The sequence below is a fragment of the Eschrichtius robustus genome, chromosome 3 (genome assembly GCF_028021215.1).
Source record: "Eschrichtius robustus isolate mEscRob2 chromosome 3, mEscRob2.pri, whole genome shotgun sequence".
In the NCBI taxonomy this organism is placed as follows: Eukaryota; Metazoa; Chordata; class Mammalia; order Artiodactyla; family Eschrichtiidae; genus Eschrichtius; species Eschrichtius robustus.
The window spans coordinates 97,923,866-97,931,216 of record NC_090826.1 but is presented as its reverse complement, the minus strand read 5'-3'; positions in this window follow the sequence as shown (position 1 = coordinate 97,931,216).

Below are 7,351 nucleotides of genomic sequence, written 5' to 3'. Positions count from 1 at the left end.
ATAGACCCAAAACAAAGGAAAACTTTCTGAGGCATTATGGGTCTTAACAGTGTAAACAGTTGTATCCTCCAAAAGGCATGGTAATCTGAAATAGAGTTCACCTGAGAGTTCACCTACTCAGAAGGCCTGATCGGAGTATAAAGAGAATACCTCAGAAATTCTAAAATATGGAGTTGGAATGTATTACAGAGGGGAATTCCCCATGTTTGGATAGCTGGCAGCTCAACTGAAAAGCACGAAGGTTCCAGTAGAATCTCACCAATGACCAGATCCCAATCCCTGCTGAAAGGAAATCCTGTTCACTTCAAATGTTTGAAGCAAGTAATAAAGTGAATCAAACTAGAGCAACAACAAAGCTCATCTCCACCTCAACTGCAAATCGTATTAACTCAGCCTCCCATTCTATAAACCTGACAAAAAATAGGCATGACCCTTTTGAGAGGCAACTATTATTTTTATACCTACTGTTCTTTTATAGAAAATATGCAGCAAACAGTAAGAAATTATAAAGACATGCAAAGGAGCAGAAAAATTTGATCCAGACAGGAAATAGTCAATAGAAGCAAACTCAGAGATTGCCCAGATGTTGCAGTTATCAGAGGTAGATAACTATGATAAAAATGCTGAAGGAGCTAATAAAAAGAGTGGAAAACATGCATGAAAAGGAGAATTTCAGCAGACATGTAGATTTTGAAAAACAAAAAAGAAAATTCTAGAATTGAATATAATATGACTATGCAGAGGAAAGGATTGATAAACTTGAAGATGGCAATTGAAAGTATAAAAACTGGAAATCAGAGAAAAAAATGAAAATAAAAAGAATTGACTGAGTTTTGAAGACAAAATTAAATGGTCTTAATCTTATAATTGTGTTTCAGAAGAAGAGGATAGAATGGTATTGAAGAAATGTTTGAAAGATATTGACTGAGATCTTTTGCAGAATTGATGGCAATTAACAGAAAATCAACAAAATCAAAAGTGAGGTTTGGGAAATTATAAAATTGATAAACACCTAGCAAGACTAATACATTGTGTTGAATAGTATTCCCCCAAAAGTCATGTCCATCCAGAAATTCAGAATGTGACCTTATTTGGAAGTAGGACATTTGCAGATGTAATTAGTTGTGATGAGATCATACTAGATTAGAATGAGCCCCTAAATCCAGTGACTTGTATTTTTATAAGAAGGCTGCATAGAAACAAAGAAACAGAAAAGAAGGCCAAATGAAGACACAGGCAGAGATTAGAGTTATGCAGCCTGAAACCAAAGAATGCCGAAGATTGCCAGTAACCAGAAACTAGGAAGAGACAAGGAAGGATCCTTCACTACAGCCTCTAGAGGGAGCCTTGATTTTGGATTTCTATCCTCCAGAAATGTGAGAGAATAAATTTCTTTTGTTTCAAGCCACCCTCTTTATGGTGACTTGTCATGACATCCTAGGAGGCTTTAAAAAAATTAAAAATAAAAAAGAGAAAACACATGACTAATATTGGGAATGAAAAGGACATCACTACATAGCCTATTGACATTAAAGATAGGAAGAGCATGTTATGGACAAGTTTATGCCAATAAATTCAACAACTTATGAAATGGACAAAAGCCTCTTGAACCGTAACTTGTCAAAAGTGATGCAAGTAGAAAAAGAAAATCTAAAAAAGCTCCATATTTATTAAAATTTTTAATTTATAATTACATATCTTTCCCAAAAGAAACTCCAGGCCTTGATTATTTCACTGTTGAATTCTGTCAAATATTTAAGTTACAAATAATATTAAGTTCACAAATTCTTTCAAGAAATAGAGAGTTTTTCAACTTGTTTTATGAAGCCAACATAACCCTGGTAAAAAACTTGCCAAATATGAGAAAAGAAAAAGATTAATATCTCTCATGAATATAGATGTTAAGAATACTTAATAAAATAGTAGGAAATAGAACTTAGCAATGAAAAAAAAGATAGCATGACTAAGTGGGGTTTATTCCAGCAATATAATTTGCCACATTAACATAAAGGAGAAAAACAGACACAAAAAATTGACAAAATTGAACATTCTTATTAAAAATTTCCAGCAAACTAGAAATAGAATTCCACCACTTGATAAAGTACATCTATGAAAATCTAACAGCTAATAACATAATTAATGGTTTAATATTAAATCCTTTTCACTTAGGATTGGAAAGAAGGCAATCTTTTATTTGACATTGCAATAGAAGCCCTAGTTAATACAAAAAGGCAAGAAAGTGATTAAGAGACAAGGAAAAATGGTTGTATATTTGCAAATCCTGCGTAATTTTCAAAACTAATTTTGGACTAATAGTTGAATTTAGAAAGGTCACAGGTTAGAAGTTCAATAATAATGATAAACTGCAGTTCTATATTAACAGTGAACACTTGAAAATTATAAGAATGCTATCTACAATAGCATAAAAGTCACATACCTCAGAATAAATCTAATGATCGATGTATAAGACCTTTACACTGAATGCTACAAAAGTTGCTGTGAAGAATTTTAAAATCCTGAAACTTTTTTGCCATGTTCATATATCAGAAGACTCAATATAGTTAAGGTGCCCACTCTCTATTTGTTGGTCTGTGGGTTTAATGTAACCCCTAACAAACTTCCAGCAGGATATTTTGAAGAAATTGACAAGCTGATTATAAAATTTAGAAATTCACAGCATCTAGAATAGTCAAAGCAGTCTTGAAAAGATTGCATGTCTTACACTATCTGAAGATGTATTATAATATTAAAATAAACAAGACAATGTATTTATTGACATAAAGATAGATAAATACACCAGTGGAATGGGATAGAGTCCTAAAATAGGCCAAACATACGTAGTCAATTTATTTTCAGCCAGGGTCCAAGAAAATTCAATGAGAAAAAGTCTTCAACAGCTGATGCTCTTACAGCAGAATATCCAAACAATGAGCTGCAACATTTATCTGAGTCCTGTACAGACATAACTGAGGTTCATCACAACCCTACAAGAAAGATCCCAAACCATATAGCTTCTAGATGAAAACCTGGGAGGATATCTTTGTGACATCAGGGGAGGCAAAACTTTCTTAGAAACACCAAAGAAAATGATATTAAGGACTTTTTCAAAATTTAAGATTTCTGTTTATCAAAAGATATTCCTAAGAATCTGAATAGGCACACCACAGACTGGGTGAACATATTCACAGTATGTATATTTTACAAAGAAGTTGTATACAGAATATATAAAGAACATCAACAAATCAAAAATAAGTCCACGTTCAATTAAGTGTGCAAAGGACAGATAGTTCACAAAATAAAATACACAAATAGACTTGAAAAAGATGTACAACATCAGAGTAATGGAAATAAATGCCACAACCACTACATATTCACTAGTATGGTTATAATAAAAGACTGACAACACCAAATGTTGATAAGACTATGAGAAACTGGACCTTTTGTCTTGCTGATAAACCAGTTTGGAGGATGGTTTGGTAGTTTCTTCTAAAGTTAAACTTACATTTACTCAGTGACCCTGAAAAATCCATTCATAGGAATTTACTTAAGAGAAATAAAAACATGTTCACAAAAAGACTAACAAGAATCTTTCCAGCAATCTTAATAATAGTTCGAGTGTGGCAATAACCTTAGTGACTATCAATATGAAAATGGATAAACAAGTTGAGGTGTATTTATGTAATGGCTTGCTGCTTGGCAGTAAAAAGAAATAAGCTACAGATACGCACAACAACATGGATGAATCAGAAAAGCATTGTATTGAGAAAAAGAAGCCACACACACAGACACAAATATATAAAGTATAATTCTATTTATTTGAAGCACGAGAGCAGGCAAAAACTATGGTGACAGAAGTCAGAAAGTTATCCTTATGGGAAAGATTTACTGGAAAGGGGCATAAGAGATTATCATGGGCAGAGTTACATCCCTCCAAAATTTATATGTTGGAAGTTCTAAGTCCTAGCACCGCAGAATATGAATATGTGAAGGGTGTCTTTAAGTAGGTGATTAAGTTAAAATAAGGTCATTAGGGTGTGCCTAATCCAATACAACTGGTGTTCTATAAGAAGAAATTAGAACATAGACATATACAGAGGGAAGGCCATAGGATGGCACAGGAGGAAGACGGCCATCCACAAGCCAAAGAGAGGTCTTAGGAGAAACCAACCCTACCAACACCTTGATCTCATACTTCTCGTGTCCAAGACTATGAAAAAATAAATTTGTTTAAGCCGCCTAGTCTGTGGTACTTTGTTATGGCAGCCCTAGCAAACTAATTTAATAATTTTACTGGGGATGATGCAGACATTCTCCATCTTGAAGTAGATGTGTGTGATTGGTGTATACAGTTTTCAGTTCATTATACTGAACACTTAAGATCTACATGCCTTTATTTTATTTTAATTAAGAAAAGATAAAAGAAGAAAATAGAAAAACAACAAATAAGACAATTAGCTGATGCTTTGGGGAGAAGTCAGTAAAATAGATAAAATTTTAGCTAACCTTTTTAAAAATAAAGCACAAATGTACAAAATGAGAACTATTAAGGAGAGATAGTTGAAAAAGCAAAAATTTTAAGTAATGAGAATACATAAATTTATAGAAATAAATGATATTTTCAGCAGTTCTCAAGAATATATAATTTATCAAAATTGATCTATTTTGAAATAGAAAATTTAAACCAACCAATTTCTGTAGAATAGAGAACCTCAACATTATGTGTTAATTATTTTGATAGAAAAATAAAATAACCAAAATTTTGTGTGAGGTATAACATAGAGACATACACTCCTGTATTAGTTTGCTAGGGCTTCCATAACAAAATACCACAGATTAGGTGGCTTGAACAGCAAATTATTTTCCTAACGATTCTGGAGGCTAGAAGTCCATGATCAAAGTATCAACAGGTTTGGTTTCTTCTGAGTTCTGTCCTTGGCTTCCAGTTAGTTGCCTTCTTGCTGTGTCTCCACACGTGTTCTCTATGCATTCACATCAGTGGTGTCTCCTAGTGTGTCCAAATTTCCTGATAAGGAAACCAGTCAGATTAGATTAGGGCCCAAACTAATAGTCTCATTTTAATTAAATCACCTCTTTGAAGGACCTGTATCCCAAAACAGTCATGTTCTGAGGAACTGGGGATTAGGATTTCATATGAATTTTGAGGATACAGAATTCAGCTCATAACACTCGACTCTTTGGACCCCTGAAAATCATGTTCTCATAGGGAAAATACATTCATCCCCATCACAACTGCCCAAAGTCTTAACCATTCCATCATCAACTCTAAGTCCCAAGTCTTATCTAAATATCATCTAAATCAGGTGGGCAAGAGTCAAAGTATGATTCATCCTGAGGCAAAATTCTTATCCAGCTGTGAACCTGTGAAATCAGATAAGATCTGCTTCCAAAATGCAGTGCTGGAACAGACATAGGATAGACATTTCTATTCCAAAAGGGAGAAATCAGAAGACAGGAGTCATTGGTTCCAAGGGAGTTGAGAACCTAGCAGGGAACATTCCATTAGATTTTTAAGACTAGAGAATAATTCTTTTGTCTCAATGCTCTGTCTTCCAGGCCCACTGGGGAGGTAGTCCAGCCTGAGGCCTTAGGTATCAGCCCTGCCCTTACAACCCTGGGCAGCAGTCTGGCCTACTGAAACCCTGGAGGTGGCTCTGCCGTTTGTAATCAAAGAGGAAACAGCCTTGGCACCTGGACCTGTACCCTATGATCCCGTGGTGGCAGTGGCAGCCCTGTACTGATTTCTGAGTTACCTTCAGAGTCATTCTTCCCTTTTCTTGAAGGATAAAACACGTTCACAGATGTACAGTTCTGTCCAATTCTGTAGTATCCCAGAAGTCTGATAGCCTGCCTTCATTTTGTCCCATCTCTGTCCCCCTTAGTCCAAGCTAGCAGTGTTTCTGGGTGTAACTCCATCTCTATTCCTGACTTCTGCTGAGGTAGCTAATTGGATCCATGAATAACACTGGTGCTCTTAGTCCATTTAGGCTGCTACAGAAATACCATAGATAGGATGGTTTATAAATAACACACATGATTTCTCACAGTTGGAGGCTGGGACATCCAAAATCAAAGTGCCAGCAGTTTGGGTGTCTAGTGAGGACCCTTTTCCTGATTAATAATTGACTGTCCTTTTGCTGTGTCCTCACATGGCAGAAGGGGGAAGGGAGCTCTCTGGGGTGTCTTTTTTACGACACCAATCCCATTATGAAGGCTCCACCCTCATCACCTAATCACCTCCCAAAGGCCCTAACTCCAAATACATCATGTTGGGGATTCAGCATATGAATTTGGGTTGACACAAGCACTCACTCTGTAGCACACCTGTAATCTCTTTCTCAAATGACTGTTCAGCCATACCCTTAATGTTCTCTCAAAACGTGCTTGGTTTTTTTTGTTTTGTTTTTTGTTTTTGCAATATGGATGAGCTGAGAATATTCAAAATGATCAAGTTCTGGTTACTTTTTGCTTATCAACTTCATCTTCAATTTATCTCTCTCCTCTCACATTTTACCATAAGCCATAAGGAGGAACCAGCCCACTTCAACACTTTGAGTAGAAATCTCCTCAGGTAAATATCCAAGTTCATCCCTTACAAATTCTACTGTCCACAAAACACTAGAAAACAGTTTAGCCAAGATGTTTGTCACTTTATAACAAGAATCATCTTTTCTCTTCAGTATAATAACATTCCTTATTTCCATCAGAGGTCTCCTCAGAAATAGCTTTTTTTATATATATACATTTATTTATTTATTTTTGGCTGCGTTGGGTCTTCGTTGCTTCGTGCAGGCTTTTTCTAGTTGCAGCGAGCGGGGGCTACTCTTCATTGCAGTGCACTGTCTTCTCATTGCAGTGGCTTCTCTTGTTGTGGAGCACAGGCTCTAGGCTCACGGGCTTCAGTAGTTGTGGCATGCGGGCTCAGTAGTTGTGCATGGGCTTGCTTGCTCCATGGCATGTGGGATCTTCCCAGCCCAGGGCTCGAACCCATGTCCCCTGCACTGGCAGGCGGATTCTTAACCACTGCACCACCAGGGAAGTCCTTAGAAATACCTTTAATATCCATATTTCTATCAGTAGTCCTTTCAAAGCAATCTAGGCATTTTCTAACAAGAATCTCAAACCTCGTCAAGCTTCCACTCATTAATTAGTTCCAAAGCCACTTTTTGTTTAGATATTTGTTGTAGAAATACTCCACTTCTTGGTACTAAAATCTGTATTAGTTTGTTAGGGCTGACATAACAAAATACCACAGACTGAGATCATCCAAAGTATCTTTGACCACAATGGGGTGATGTTAGAAATTAATAACGGAAAATGAAAATTTGCAAAT